General features: G+C 38.7%; 1 pseudogene; it reads left to right on the forward strand.

Annotated features, from left to right (window-relative positions):
- Positions 1 to 14,251: 14,251 nt before the first annotated feature.
- Positions 14,252 to 15,269, forward strand: LOC128055731 (40S ribosomal protein S2-like; annotated as a pseudogene).
- The last annotated feature ends 2,183 nt before the right edge of the window (positions 15,270 to 17,452 follow it).

Below are 17,452 nucleotides of genomic sequence, written 5' to 3' on the forward strand. Positions count from 1 at the left end.
TGCTCATATAACATGATTTTGTTTCTTTTAGGTATTTCAAAGTGTTTTCAGAATTTCCCATGTGTCTCCTCTGTGCCTTTCCAGATATTCAGCATCAGGGCTGAATGAGTTTCTAGTTATTAACTGGGCTGAATATGTTTTTTTCTTTCTCGCATATTTGTCACAGAATCTCTCTGCATTGGCCAAGAAGGCTTTTTACTTTCAGCACACTGAAGGATAGAAAGATAAATATATTAATAGATAGGTAGATCAGCTCCAATAAGTATATGGGTATACATATATATTCATAAGTATTTGCATATATGCATATATCTCCAAATTTCAAAGAGTAAATAGAATGGAAAAGAAAATATCTTAATATATTAACATATTTCAAATGTCTTACTATTTTATTCATGAAAAGACAAATAGAGCTGATGAAGAATTATAATGAGTCACTCAAGAAAAGAGAAGCAATAATAGAAACAAAGGGCAAATTATAATAATTCCATTTTAATGGAAAATGTTACATTTGAGCAATAAATTATATCTTAGAAACACCAGGACCCTAATATTAATTTGTTTTTCTTCTTTCTCTTCCCAGAATGACACTCTGCTCAGATTTGTGAGTTGATTACATCTAATAGCAAAATTTCCATGTGTGTCACATAGATACCTATTCTTATTTCCTATACAACAGCTTTAAAAGACTGTGTATCTATCAGAATGAGGACTGTCATTCTGATAACGCAGATAAGAAACCAAAGCAATATTACATGCATTCTTAATTTTGTATTCCATGTGTGAATAATTCATTAAATTATACACAGAAATTATGTTCCTATATGTCGTTCCCAATCTATACACAATGACTTTTAAAGCTATGATAAATCAAGATAGAATAAAACAAAGGAGAGACATCATTTTGCCAGCAAATTTCCATCTAGTCAAAGCTAAGGTTTTTCCAGTAGTCATGTACAGATGGGCTTCCCTGGTGGTTCAGAGGTTAAAGCATCTGCCTCCAATGCGGGAGACCCGGGTTCAATCCCTGGGTTGGGAAGATCCCCTGGAGAAGGAAATGGCAATCCACTCCAGCATTCTTGCCTGGAGAATCCCATGGACGAAGTCCATGAGGTCACAAAGAGTCGGACACGACTGAGCGACTTCACCACCACCATGTAGAGATGGGAGAGTTGGACCATAAAGAAAGCTCAGCACCAAAGAACTGATGCTTTCAAACTGTGGTGCCAGAGAAGACTCTTGGGAGTCCCTTGGACTCCAAGAAGATCAAACCAGTCAATTCTCAAGGAAATCAACTCTGAGTATTCATTGGAAAGACTGATGCTGAAGCTAAAGTTCCAATACTTTGCCCGCATGATGTAAGAGCCAACTCACTGGAAAAGACTCTGATTCTGGGAATGATTGAAAGCAAAAAGAGAAGTGGGAAGCAGAAGATGGGATGGCTAGATAGCATCACTGACTCAATGGACATGTATCTGGGCAAACTCCAGGAGACAGTGAAGAACAGAGCTGCCTATAGTGTGCAGTCCATGGGGTTGCAAAGAGTCAGACACTGACTTAATGACTGAAGAACAAAAAATTGAAGAAAAACTTAGAGAAGATTGATATGAAAGACATAACATTTTGCAGAAAGTACAGTGTTGAATATATCTGAACATTTTTAAATGTATTGGGTAGTTCAAATTCTATTTTCTATAGACTTAGCAGGTCGTCTTCATGTGTGCCACAGAAGCACAGTTTTCAAAGGCAGTATCAATTAGCCTTAAACTGCAGTGGGTAGGTACGAGGGAGCAAAATCAACTTAAATAAATAAAATCTTTATCATGAGCATAAGAAGTCCATGGAGGAGCCTTTGGTGGTCGTCTAGAAGTTGACAATGTGTATGTGTCGAGAGAAGTGTTAGTATAGTACCCCAGTTCATAAACAATTGTAGGTAGGGATCGAAATCAACTTATTATTCACTATGTACTAAGTAGAGCAGTTGCTTTATGCTGGAAGAGTCTGTTAAAGCAAAGGAAATGAAAGCATGAGACGGTGCAAAAGATAATTTGTATTAAAAGTCTTGGTACCTTTGGAAAGTTTCTAAAAGCCTGTGTAATGAGACCATAGGCAGGTCACTTTCTCTCTTTGGGTCTCTTTTTCCCAACCTAAGACAAGCAAACAAAAGTAATTTGCCTAGATGTTGCTCAAGTGGCACAAGAATTCTAATGATATGTTAGTTAGAAATCATGCCCAGTATACATTATGCTATGGGCTGCCCAGGTGGTGCGAGTGGTAAAGAACCTGCCTGCCAAACCAGGAGACTTTTAAGACATGTGAGTTCAATTCCTAGGTCAGGAAGATCCCCTGAGACAGAAATGGCAACTCACTCCAGTATTCTTGCCTGGAGAATCCATGGAGAGAGGTGCTGGCTGGCTATAGTCCATGGGGTCGCAAAGAGTCGGACACGCCTGAAGTGACTTAGCAAGCATGCCCACATTATGCTGACAGCAAGTTTGCCTTTTTGTGCAGTCCACTTCTATCACTGCTTATGGGGATGAATTGCCAAGAAATGTCTATTTAGACAACTTTATGCAACATAATTGGTTATCATAGAAATATGAACTTCTTTAAATATGTAATGGCATCAATTTCTCTAAAATTAAAAAGTAAATGAAGACAGGGGCCCAAGAGAGAAGACTGTAGGTGATATTGGCTTTTAAGAAACAAAGCTCAAATAAAAGTTAAGAAAACATGAAGGAAAACCATCATTTCTTAACAGCTGCGAACAGCTTATTCTCTTAAAAAAAAAAAAAAAAACACCTTTCTTTACCCTCAAGATGGTGGCCTGTTAGTGGATCTCTGTAGGATCAAGCAAATTTTAGTATTTTAACAACAACATTCTGTTGTTAAGGACTTTGTCAAAAACTTGACACATTAACAGGAGTGCTGTCCTAGCCAGGAATTAATTCTGACTCTGCTAGGAACGAACTCTACGGCCTGAGCAAGGTATCATCTCTGAGCCTTCATTGACTATCTGCATATCTGTTAACTGCATAGTGGAAATTTCCTGCAGAGATTTGGTGAGAGATGAAGTATGCATGAAGCCCCAGGAAAAATGCTCAACATTTCAAAGACAGTGGTTAAGAGCCCGTATTTTTATTTGCTACCAGCAACCAACCTCAGAGTCAGCAAAATATCTGCCTTGAGTAATTCTTATCCACTGTTTCTAGTCTTAAAGTCGAATGGTTAATAAAAATACAAATAGCAGGTAGGGCCCATTGACAAAGGGATATTTTGACACCAACAGTGGCCTCATTATTGGCTTAGCCTTTGGTCAATAATCTAGTTCAAATTTAAAATAAATTCACCTCATATTTGAGTAGCAGTTCACAGATTCTAAGAATATTACCTCACATGAAAAACCAAGGCAATAGAATAGGAATTGATATCTCTAAGTTATGGACAAGTAATAAGGGCTCAAAGAGGATGATTTCCTCAAGGTCATACAGGTATCAAAAAGCCAGGATGGTGTTAAAACCTAGATTTCCTTACTCCAGTATAGGACTTATTTATTTGCACTATGAGGTCTAATTTTTTTGGCCCCAAATTCACCTTTCTTAGTCTTGTCTGTATGTGGAAAAACAAAGATTAGTGTAATAGCCTCTTTTCAATGTGAGAATAAAATGACTTGAGACGCCACAGTTTAATTCCCATCAATAAATCACCACACACATACACATTTTACTTTAATGTGGGAATATAATAAAATAAATTGGTTCATTTGATCTCAGTTTTTATTTGATGATTTTTGTTGAAACATAAATGTGATTTCTTATGTGATATCTTACTATAACATCAAATGACAGGGAGTTTATTAGTGACATTTTAGAAGACATGCATTCACTTGCATTGGAAGCTGCTACAGCCCAAGCAAAATTGGGAATAGAATACATCTTCCGTAAAAAGAAAGGTCACAATGGGCTATTCACCAGGGTGATTTAAATTTTTAACAGCACAACACAGCCAAGGTGACAGTGGAATGTTACAGGTGTGAGCAAAAAAAATTTCATTTTACCATGCAGAATTTAGAAAGAAAGTGAGCAAATAGCTCTGTGGCATATTGAGGGACTTATCACTCCCCTTCAGCAAGTAAAATAAAATTATTATCCATGCTGAATTATATAGTTCTCCAAATCCAACACACAGAACTCTTGCTGATAACAAACTCAAAAGAGAGACTAAAGGTAATTGATTACCACCATACAAATCATTTTGGAACATGGATGAATTATCTATCCTACTTTGATTTTTAAGTTGCTGGTTTCAGTTCAGGGCATTATGATAAGTTTACAAAGTTTATTTCTTTGATGTTCCATATAGGTGATACTGTAGTCAGAGAGATGAACTGTTTTTGTTTTTGTTCTTTTCCCTTGAGAGAATAGTTGTGGAAACTTTTTTTTTTTTCTGTTTTGTTCATTTAGTTTGTCTTTGTATTATACCACATATTGCAATGGCTCAGTGGTAAGGAATCCACCTGCCAATGCAGGAGACATGGGTTTGATCCCTGGATTGGGAAGATAGCCTGGAGAAGGAAATGGCAACCCACTTCAGTATCCTTGCCTGGAAAAATCTCATGGACAGAGGAGTCTGGCAGGCTATATTTCATGGGGTCATAGAGAGTCGGACACGACTGAGCGACTAAACAATAACAGTGTATTACAAACACATGGTCAAAAGCATTATGGAGAGACTGATAGCAAAGACATTTATGTGCTAACGAGGTAAATCAGCTGGTGCCTGAGAGCTCCTCTGTTTAATCCCTAAGCAGATCCAGATGCACTAACTTGGACTGTATTCAAAGACTGTCCTATAATGATTCAGTTCAGTTCAGTTCAGTTCAGTCGCTCAGTCGTGTCCGACTCCTTATAACCCCATGGACTGCGGCACACCAGGCTTTCCTGTCCATCCCAACTCCCAGAGTTTACCCAAACTCATGTCCATTGAGTTGGTGATGCTATCCAACCATTTCATCCTTTGTTATCCCTTTCTCCTCCCGCCTTCAACCCTTCCCAGCATCAGGGTCTTTTCAAATGAGTCAGTCCTTTGCATCAGGTAGCCAAAGTATTGGAGTTTCAGCTTCAGCATCAGTCTGTCCAATGAATATTCAGGACTGAATTTCCACTAGAATGGACTGGTTGGATCTCCTTGCTGTCCAAGGGACTCTCAAGAGTCTTCTTCAACAGCACAGTTCAAAAGCATCGGTTCCAAAAAGAGGATAGCAAAGTCAGGTAAATGAATCCACTTTTATCCACAGAGAAGTTGCTTAAAAAGGGCTGGTTATGGTTAGAAATTCTTAGCTGTCTTAGAAATTCAAAAGCATTGTGCTCTAATGTTTGTCCTTGTAACTAAAGTCTGCAAAGATTATTATTCCTTTTTCTTTATTGAGAGGAAAAACACACAGAAAGTAAAGATAATGTGAATTTATAAACACAAACATATACACACCCTAATGAAAACATCTAATGTGACAAGAAGAGTAAAGTTTTAGTGACTATGATTTATAGCTATATTTTGTGATGAGCTTATGGTAACAGATGGTGAGAGGAAGCAGCAAATTACTGTGCACATTAATTTTTTTTTTAAGGCAAAATGGCATTAAATCAAGAAAGTCAGAATAAGTGACCCATTTTAAGTGTACTCATCTAGGTTTCTATGAGGGTATGTTAATTATAATAATATATCTTTCCTAAAAGAAAAAAAAAATAGCATGACTTAAATGAGATCCTCAGTGGCGAGATTATTTACAGTTAACTGGAAGAAATATGAACTCCAGGAGCCGAACTGAAAAATCTGCCTGCATCTCTCTAGCCTATTTCCTTTATGGTAATGGACTGTTGTATAAGTGCTTACACATCAGTAGCTTTTCTATACCTGGTGATTACTGTCCTTCCATCATTGGCAAGGCTGTGACAGGAATGATGTCCTACTAAGAATGATGTACAGCTCCACAGTGGTGAGATCCTAACTCCCTGGTGAGAATCAGTACCCATGAAAGCACCGTGTGTTCCATAGGACTGCAAGTAAAATGAACGCTTTGCAAAGCCCATCTGCTGCCTGTTTTACAAGCAATTGCGTATTTCTGTTTATTTGTTAAATTCATATTTGTTCTCACAAATCTACCAGTTCCAAGTGAAAAAAAAATCCAGAAAGGTATGGCACTTAAGCTATTTCTTCTCTCCCATGACACTTGTGATTCCTTTTAAGTCATACAAAGGATTTGAGAATATAAATAATGTAATGTATAAAAGGAGAAAATGTTGAATAAACAGTCAATAACTACTGACAAGAGTTATTCAGTATGTGTCCAACTGCAAAATTAAATACACCCGTAAGATCAGTTGGTTAAAAGGGAATCAAGTTGGGCAAGAACTGTGAATTGAGAGGAAAGGGGCCAAATGGGGAGAGGCCACAACGAGGAAGGGTCTTAGGAACACAGTCTAACAAGGTAAAGGATCAAGACAGGAAGGGTCAGTGTATGCATTAAAAGAGTCTCTCCCTCCTCTTTCTCCCTCTCTTTCTCTCTCTCTCAATTATGAAAACACATAAATAACATATTTTCTCCCCCCAGATCCAAGAGGAACCAAGATGAGGGTTTCCTGGCCATCAGCAGCACTATGAGATGATCCTCAAAGGTGAACTCATCATCCTTGTAGAAAAGATTCAACTTTCATCAGGGGAACCAGTGAGGAAAAACCTGATACCCAATATGTCATACTTCATAAACTACAGGAATATTATAGACCATATCTGCTTTTGGTCTTGGCTTTCTAGAACTCCCTGATAGCTCAGTTGGTAAAGAATCTGCCTGAAACGCAGGAAACCTTGGTTCAATTCATGGGTTGGGAAGATCCCCTGGCAAAGAGAAAGGCTGCCCACTCCAGTATTCTGGCCTGGAGAATTCCATGGACCGTATAGTCCATGGGGTCACAAAGAGTCAGATATGACTGAGTGACTTTCACGTCACTCACTTCTAGAACTCCCTAGGGCATACCTGCCTTCATGGGGTTTCTGAACAGGAGGAAGGGATTATAAGCAGCCAGTTAGTCAGTGAACTTGACAGAGAGCTTCAACTTAAACCTGGCATGTTTGTATGTCTGCTGGGAAACACAGTCTGCTGGAAACTGTGTCTGCTGCTGTTTGCTGGGAAACCCCAACCATGAGGGACTCAGCACACCCCATGAGCACCAACATGCTTCTTCCCCACGCTATCATTGATAACCTATTATTTACATGTATACAAGTTCTTACCTTGTCACTTCCATATGTTCTTGCTCTTTGGAGCATCCTAGGACTGGCATATCCTTTCTGCTATATGACATCCCTTCAAATAAATGGAAGAGCTTCTTTAAAAAAAAAAAAAAAAAAAAACTGACATGTTGAGACAAGACCAGCCCACAGAGGGAGGGTTGACATCTCAGCTTCCAAGACCACTGCCTGATTATCTGAAACACCTCCTTTAACTCAGAGTTTCTGATTGTAATATTCTTGGCATGTCCCTAACAGAGTTTCTTTTTGCCCACATTTAAATCAGACTTCCCTGAAGCATTTTCCCAACTAGACTTCAACTTTTTGATTTCCATGCCTTTCTTTGTATTATTCAATATTAGCAAGAATCCTGTCAAATCAATTTAACCAGAGTCCCCACTCAGTATCTGATAACCTTGTCCTACCTTCAGCAAGAATCCCATTAAGTTAGTTGAGCCAGATCTCTCCCAGACTGCACAACCCCATCGCAGTAGTCCCTATTTCTGTGATGGGGTTGTGCAGTCTGGGAGAGATTAGGCTCAACTCTGAAGAGAGCAAGGAAAAATGGAAATTTATAACCAAGGAGTAAGATGGGAACCCATGGATAGAAAACTACAAGAAATATCATGGGTAAGGGAATAAATCTGGCTCAACTTGAATAAAGCCTGCTTTACTGTTTTAGCTAGTGTCATAAATAATTTTATCCTTTAAGAGCTTCGTGCTATAGCTTTGAGGCTGACCATCCCTATGGAAACAGTCAAAGATGGCTGCCGCCCCACCAAGATCCTCTCTAGAGTTTTATGAGTAAGTCCTCCTGAGAAAACCCTCCATTTTTGAGTCCAGCAACTGAAGAATCAAGACCCTTTAAGACAAAGTATTTGGATCTCCATGAAGGTAGATATTTGGCATTGTTTGTTGTTCAATTAGAAGTCCTTAGACAGATCATTTATCCCTACACAGACTACATATTTTAAGAGAATCAAAGAGAATGTTAGAATATTGAAATAGGACATGCAATATAACTGTATGTAAATCTCTGCACTCAATGGAATGTGGTAAAAATTAATAAGTGATCCTTCTGAACACCTGCCTTTTGTAAACATGTTTACAGTAATTGTTAAATAGATCCAAGGACTTCCATGTTCAAAATGGTATATTAAAGCAACATTTTCCCCCTAAGGAGATCAGTTACCTTCCTGCAAAAAAATCTGCTTGACAAAATTATTTATCTACGGAAAAAAAAATATCTTACTTTAGCAAAGCTCTCTCAGAAAGTGTAACTGCTCTCTATGATAGTCATTTTAGAGGGACAGCAAGCAAAGAAGAGGAAAATGTGTCCCTAGTCTCCTAAAATGCTTCCAATTTCTAGGTCCTTTCCTTAATGGGCTTTTGCAACTATTCTATTTCTTATCCTGTAGTTGATCTAATCATGTCTTCCTCTAAGTATCATCATTGAGCATCTCTCTGACAGAAGGGCCAAAGGGAGTGAAGGGGCCTGAGTGACAAGACGTTCTAATCCCAAAAGGAGATGAGTGCCTTCCTGAATCCATTCTCCGATTCTTGATCCAGACTCCTGGGAACTTCAGTAACATTGGCACATAATTAGCAGTTGGGGGACCTACACCCAGCCACACCTCAGTCAGCCTGTTGCCATTCTGTTCCACGAAGCAGCCTGATTCCACAGAAAAGATGCCGATGGAAGTCAGAAGGCCTGTGTTTGGTTCCCAGCTCTGATACAAACCCCAGTGAGACCTTGGTCACATCACTTTCTGCCCCTGGAACTCATTTTCCCTGCTCTGTAATATGAACTGTGAATTAAACCATCCTTAAGGATCTTTCTCTCTATCAGCTCCCTCAGTCTTCACAGAGCAAAAGTAATGTTCATTGATTGACCACCTTGGCGTGACATGATTCAATTAATCTCATGGGCTGAAGTAATATTGTTATAACAATATCTGTGTCTCATAAGACTGGAGTAAGAGTTAAATTAGGTAGTTAAATAAGGTGACTGCCTAGAACATAGCAACTGTTCAATAAAATGGCAGGTTTTAGCATTTACACTTATTTGTTGATGAGAAAGGGCTTCCCAGGTGTCTCAGTGGTGGAGAATCCACCTGCCAATGCAGGAGACTTGGGAGATGCAGGTTCAATCCCTGGGACAGAAAGATACTCTGGAGGAGAAAATGGCAACCCACTCCAGTATTCTTGTCTGGAAAATTTCATGGACAGAAGAGCCTGATGGGCTACAGTCCATGGGGTCACAGAGTCTGACACGACTCAGTGACTGAACATACACACACACTGATGAGAAAGAGCATTAAAATTTTGCTTTAAAAAGTTGTGGCAGAGGCTTCTTGACTGATTTTGAAAGAAGAGATACTTTAAATTGCCATGAACTCTGAAACTGAAGACATAAAAGTTTGATTACAAAAGAGGGACACAAAAGCAGCACGAGCCCTATTAGGGATGCATGTGCACGAGGCAGGTGGTTCCATGTTGCTCAGATTCAAGCACAATGTCAAAGATTCCTGAGCTATGATTCATAGAGACACTGGAAGCGGAGGCGGAGAAGTGCGTAAGAGCAACCTCTTTCAGGGTCAAATTTTTAGATTTCCCAGAGAGAATATTTTTGTGTTGTCTATCAGTTGACAGTGTATTAAAAAGCAGAGACATCACTTTGCCAACAATGGTCCATATAGTCAAAGCTATGGTTTGTCCAGTAGTCACGTATAGATGTGAGAGTTGGACCATAAAGAAGGCTGAGCGCCAAAGAATTGATGCTTTCAATTGTGCTAGAGAAGACTCTTGAGAGTCTCTTGGACTGCAAGGAGATCAAACCAGTCAGTCCTAAAAGAAATCCACCCTGAATATTCACTGGAAAGACTGACACTGGAGCTGAAGCTCCAATATTTTGGCCACCTGATGCAAAGAGCCAACTCATTGGAAAAGACCCTGATGCTGGCAAAGATTGAGGGCAAGAGAAGAGGGCAGCAGAGGATGAGATGATTAGATAGTATCACCAACTCAATGGACATAGTGAAGAGACAGATAGTGAAGGACAGGGAAGCCTGGTGTGCTGCAGTTCATGGGGTGGCAAAGAGTCAGACATGACTTAGCAACTGAACAACAATGAATCATCTGTATCTCTTTCTTCTTTCAGTAGGCATATATACACATAACATATACTATTCACTTATAAATAGTATATAATATCATATATATATATATAAAATTTCCCCCTCTCTATCTTCAAAAGTCCAATATTTCTGTCTCCAATATTTCCAAATCCTGTCTCTTCCAGCTTTGATCTGGCAATTTCTTTGGCTTCAATCAATGAGTACACATGAAATAAATGAGCACAACTACGTAAAAATAATTTTACAAGAGAGCAACACTTTTCCCTCAAAGCTCTCTCTACTGCCCCATCTTCTGCTAAAATTAAAAGCAACACCAACACATACAAAACTTCATGCCTCATTTGGGTGAAAATAAAAAAAGGCTTCATGATAATTATGCATAGTAAAATGTCTTGGGTTTGTGATTTATTTATTGTGCTAGAAATGTTCTTTCAGTAGTTAAATAATAGAATCTTTGCAATACCTTCTTTCTTGACTCCACAAAAAAAAGGACCAATTAAGTGTGAATTATAAAACAGAAACCAACTTTTATTTGTGAGCCTAACACAAGAAATAAAAGTCACTTGAGATACTCTCACATCTCAAACTAAGATTCTTTGATTATTGTACATTGGATTTTATATGTTCAGATTAGAAAAAAAAGTATCTTATAAACAGATATCAAGCAATTTCAGTCTCCTTGAATGCGTGATGAGTTGCTCTCTGGTATCTGCCTTTTTAATGTGAAAGCAAAAGGAAAGTAAATTTTTTTTTTGCATATATTATGATATAATCTCAAACCAAGAACATGCAGTTTTCCTTTTCACATTTTCAGAATTAAAAAACATCTTTACAATCAACTTATTCAATTAAAGTCCTTTTTGTTTCCCTCATCTCCTTGCAAATCAATAAATTGATTAATTGTTTATATAATCTGATACCTTGGAACATAGAAAATGTGCATTACAACAAAAATGATCACATATGCTATTTTTATCTAACCCTGTGAAGCAAGTATATATATATATATATATATATATATATATATATATATATATATTCACTTTATAGAAAGGAAAATCAAAATATATTATGCTTCATTCTCATGGTAACCTACCCAAGGTCACACAGCCTACGTGGGGACATACCTGATTGAAACCCACTTTTGCCTGGTAAGTGTTTCAGATTTCCTGCATTATAATGTGAGGAGAGAACAAAATAGATTTCTTCCAGAAAGACTGCAACTGTGAGGTCTGTCCTCTGGAAATAAGAGTTCCTGTTCGCCACACTTTTTTTTTTTTTTTCCATTTATAATATAAATCAGAATCCTCCAAAGAAATAGGAAATAGATAGAAGATAAATTATAGAAATTGATTCACAAAGTTATGAAGGCTGAGAAGTCCTATGGTCTGTCATCCACAGAGAGTGGATGACAAGCTGGAGACTCAGGAGACTTCATGGTATAATTCTGGCCAAATTCAAAGGCCTACGATTCAGAAGTGCTGATGGCTGAGGGCAGAAGATAGATGCTCCAAGCAAAGAGAACAAATGTGTTCTTCCTTCACTTTTTTGTTCTATTCAGGTCCTCAATAAAGTGGACAATGCCCACCTGTATTGGTGAAGGTCATCACCTTTACTCAGTCTATTGATTCAACTGTTAATCTCTTCCAGAAATAGCCTCAAAGACACATCCAGAAAAAAATGTTTACCAGCCACCCCGGTATCCCTTAACTCAGTCAGATTGACACGTAAAACTAATCATCACATCTCAATACCACAATTAACTGAAATAACTACAAGATGTATTTAAAGGGATTTCAAGTTATTCTGTAAACTAATTTCCAAGTCAGTTTTTTAAATTACTGGTTATTTTGTAGTTTGTTTTTTAACTGATTAGTGAGATAGCTGAGAAGCCAAGACTGTAAGCCTTGTAGAGAATAAACACTGCCCTGCTGATGTACAGTGCTGCAGCAGGCCTCTGACAGTTTCCATTGACTATATTTAAGGCTTTCCTGGTAGGAAACTAATTGGTAACATCACACCATGATCCAGGCACTAAGAAGACAGAACAGCATCTGTTCAATCTTATGGTTGATTCCTATTTGGGTGCAAACTGTTTCCCACCAACAGCTGCTCTGATCAGTCAACTCTTTTTCCTGAAATCAACTAAATCCATACACATCCCAAAATGCTCATTTAGTTCTGCTGATGCAACTACAAAGCACAACGTGCACTAATTGCCTTCATTAATTGAATAATCGTGGGAATACAATGTCAGTACTTCACACACAAGTTTTGCAGCATAAAATTATTATTTAATGCTAGAGATCTCAGTTTCGCCTTCCTTGCTACAAAAGCACACAAAGCGCTTTTGCAGTCTGTGAATCCAGTTTTGCAAGCAGTCCCAGAAGAACTCAAGTTTGGGGAAAAAAAAAATCTCCTCTGTGCAAGTAGTAAGTTTTATCTAAAAAAAGAAAAATAAGTTGATGATTTGGGGCCAATTAGCTTGATAAATAATTATCTAATAGATGTAAATTTATTCACCCCATATGTACATCAACAAAATGTCACTTAAGTACTTTGAAAGATCTTGTCCAATTTCAATATTTATAGGGTAATCTAAGGAGGAGAAAAATACTTCACTAAGCTCTCCAATGAAATGTTTGTGGGCCCTGAGCACGTATTATCAAGGACATGAGGGTGGAGGTGTGAGCAGAAATTAAGAGCTCTGAGCATCTCAGGACCCCAGAGAACGGATTCATTTCCAATGTTCATTCCCAAATGAGAGCCAAGGCTCAAGGTTGAAAATCCTCCACTGGGAGAGATCATTGTGTTGATTCACCATAAGAAAAAACATTCTTCTGCCAAGGCTGTGATGGAAAACAGAGCGCTAAGCACCACTTGGGGTAGGTTGGCAGAGGAGCAGAGAGGTTTGGGGAGGACACATGGCCAAAGGGATCAGCTGGAGCTACAGAGCTGATGCCTGGAAAATCTGAGCGAAGTTATGTTGCCGGCCATCCCATAGACAGAAACACAGGCACTCTTACTTCCCTCTGTCTTTTCTACCTGGGGTGGTTCTGTAGCAGAGCAGAACAAAGATGGGCAGAATTGAGGTCTGGAGAGTGGGATGAATAAAGAATCATTCTCTAGCCAAAGAATAGTTTTGACAACACAGCCAGATCACTGGCCATGGTGTGCTCTGCCTTTTGGATAATTCTGACTGCTAATATGCACAGTCACTATTCACCAGCCAATGAGTTCCCTAGACGCTGAGCTAACGCTGAGAGTTTCCTGTTCAATTTCCTAAAACCAGATGCTCTTGCTTATGGAAATTAATCAACACGGCTCTCATCAGACCTGCCTATCACAGTTGCTGTTTTGGAGTTTAACACTGATTAAATAAAAGACGTCATAGATGCATTTTTAAGAGAGGGATCACAATTTCTTTCCCATGAGCATCCTTTAATCAATAAGAAAAGCAAAATTAATCAAGAGCTGGAGATGAATAAAAAGTCTTGTTTTCTTCCCTATATAAATATATTTAATTCTAGTACTTAACTTAGATATATATAACACTTTATTAGCTTGTACATAATATTTTAAATTAGATATATTAATTTTAATGCATTACATGACTTCTTTCAGTTAGATAAAGGAAGATATATCTTTGTTCTAGGATATAACAAATAAATACTGAATAACTAGTAAATGCTAAATAAACACATGTGGGTTAGAGTCCTATTGTGATGTGATACAGAATAGAGATAAAGATTTGGCAAGACAGATAAGAAGCAAAAAATTAAAATGGGGAAGGTAAGCTTCTTCTCCATAAAAGCACTAAATGGTGGATGATACTGGTGCTGCAAGAGTGCCTGAAGGCCCCACAGGCTGTGGGTGCCCCTGGGATGGATGGCCACAGTGGCTTCCATGGGGGTTTTGGCAACATCTGGGGCCACAGCAGAGGACAGGAGTGGCTCCCAGTCACCAAGCTGGGCAGCCTGGTCAAGGACATGAAGATAAGTCCCTGGAGGAGGTTTATATCTTCTTTCTGCCTATCAAGGAATCTATGATCATTGACTTTTTCCTGGTGGCATCTCTCAGAGACAAGGTTTAGAAGATTATGCCTTTATAAAAGCAGACCTGTGCTGGCCAGCAGAACAGGGCCTCAGCATTTATCACCAATGGGGTCACAACCCCGTGTGGGTGTCAAGGGCTCCAGGGAGGCAGCCTCTGCTGTCCATGGGGCCATCATTCTCACCAAGCTGTCCGTCATCGTGCAATGAGGCTACTGGCGTGACTAACAAGGTCAGCAAGCCCGATACTGTTTCTTGCAAGGTGACTGGCTGCACTGGTGTACCTCATACCTGCTGCCAGGAGCACTGGTGTCATCTGTGCCCAAAAAGCTGCTGCTGATGACTGCTATTAAGCTACACCTCTGCTGCGCTTACCAGGTGGTACAGTGGTAAAGAATCAGCCTGCTAAGCAGAAGACTTGGGTTCGATCCCTGCTTGGGAAAGATCCCCTGGAGAAGAAAATGGCAACCCACTCCAGTATTTCTGCCTGGAGAATTCCATGGACAGAGGAGCCTGGTGGGCCACAGTTTATGAGGTCGCAGAGAGTCAGACACGACTTAACAACTAAACAACAACTACACATCTGTGCCAGGGGCTGCACTGCCATCCTGGGTAACTTTGCCAAGGATACTTTTAATCCCATTTCCAAGCCCTACAGATATCTCACCCCAATCTATGGAAAGAGACAGTGTTCACCAAGTCTCTCTACCAGGGATACACTGACCATCTTATAAAGACTCACACTTGTGTTTCCGTGCAGAGGACCCAGGCTCCAACTGTGCCCACCACATAGCTCTATATGAGAAAAATAAAGTGAATGGAGGTACCAGTGAAGCTGGGTAAAAAAATAAATAAAATGGAGAAAGTAAGAAAAATAAAATACAGAAACAAGAATCAAAAGAGATACTATTTTTTAAAAAAATATCAGGGGGCAAGAGATCATGAGAGAGAATGGAGAAATAAAGAAGCTTAGGGACTTAAGTAAAAAAATACCAAGATAGTCTAGATAAAGACATGCAGAGTAAGATAGATGTAGCCAAGTGGAGAAAGAGAAATGTAGAGTAAGCAATAAAGAAGCAGAACAATTAGACTGCTAATGCAATAAATTCCACTCATCATTACAGAGCCAGTTGCTCACCAGCACTGACTACAAATCTTTAAGGGTTCTGTCACCTTACTGCACTGGGAAAGAAATATCATTGGGATTTGACTCATTATTTATTTATACATGCAAGAAATAATAATTAGTCTCATGGATGAGGCATTGTTCCAGGCATGGGTAAACATGATAATGCTTATGCCTCATGTAGCTTATTTCTTAGGATGGACACAATTCAATCCTTGTGGAGTGTGGTAAAGGTTGAGATAGTAATATCATTGGCAACGTCACCAAATACAGTGAGGAAAAAGAAGTTCTCCAAAGAAAATAATGTATGCCTGTGTGTATAAAGTCTCATCCAGGGTGGGGAAGGAGGGTCATGTTTGCTGATTAAAGCAACAGAGGTCAAATATAGACTGGCCTCATGTTTCATTTTATAGAAATCGATCAATCAATCTGAAATGTTTTACACAGATAATTTAGCTCCTAAATGGCTTAAATAGAGTTTTAACTCAGATCTAAATAAACTAGTCAATAACAAACAATCTATCTTATCATCAGTGTTCTATATTTGAAGAAATAATGGTTGATAACTTCTCAAATCTGCTTGCAATGAAGGAGACCTAGGCTCAAACCCTGGGTTGCGAAGAAGCCTTGGAGAAGGGAATAGCAACCCACTCCAGCATTCTTGCCTGGAGAGTTCCATGGACAGAGGAGACCAATAGGCTACAGTCCATGGGGTTGCAAAGAGTAGGACACAACTGAGCAACTACAGATTTAAAAAGCTAGGAGAATTTCAAGTAGGGTAAACTTCAAGAAATCCATGTCAAGACACATCAGAATTCAATTCTAAACACTGAAAACAAAGACAACATCTTGAAATCAACAGATGGAACCAAGGCTTTCTCAATAGAGAAATATCAGTTTGATTTACAGATTTCTCATCTGAAGCAATGCAGGACAGGGAGCAGCGGCACAGTATATTTGAAGTGCTGAGAGAAAAGAACTGTTAATTGCAAATTCCATGTCTTAAAAACCGATTCTTCAGGAGAGAAGGGATAATAAAAATGTTGTCATATGAAGTAAAACCATGAGAATTTGACATTTAATATAAATACACTTAAAGAATGGCTAAAGGAAATGCTTAAAACAGAAAGGAAGTGATAAATAAAGGAAGTCTTCCTAGCTTGTAGTCCTCCACCTTCTTATGTCCTCACATAGCTTTTCCTTAGTGCTTGACTGCTGAGGAGGTGGGAGAGGAGAGAGGGAAAGATCTCTCATACCTCTTCATCCTATTGGATCTGAGATCGACACTTTTGACCTCATTTAACCTCAACTACTTCCTGATAGACTCTATCTTGAAAGACCACCAACGTTAATTACTTCCTTACAGACCCTGCCTTGAAAGACAACTAACCTTAATTACTTCCTTATAGATTCTACCTTGAAAGACAGCCATATGGGATTAGGGGTTCACATATAAACTTGGCGTTGGGGCATCAGAAATATTCAGTCCACAATACCATCTGAAACTCAAGAAGGATCTAAATGAAAGTGAGGTTTCTGAGATATAATATTGATGCTAACAGACTGTAATAAAACACTTATGTATATTGCAATACAAAGATCAACCATTAAATAAACTGTACAAAGTAATGTACTCAAAAGCACCACAAACAAATCAAAATGGAGTCCTAAAAAATTGTTCAAGTAACTCACAGGAAAACAAAGCAACAAAACAAAACAAACAAAAAATAAACAAGCAAAAAATGGAAGAATAATAAATATAGGAAACAACATGAAAAAGAAAATTGAAATGGCAAACTTCAGCCTTGATGTATTAATACAAATGGTATGAAGTGAAAGTCACTCAGTTG

This window comes from Budorcas taxicolor, chromosome 11 (genome assembly GCF_023091745.1).
Source record: "Budorcas taxicolor isolate Tak-1 chromosome 11, Takin1.1, whole genome shotgun sequence".
In the NCBI taxonomy this organism is placed as follows: Eukaryota; Metazoa; Chordata; class Mammalia; order Artiodactyla; family Bovidae; genus Budorcas; species Budorcas taxicolor.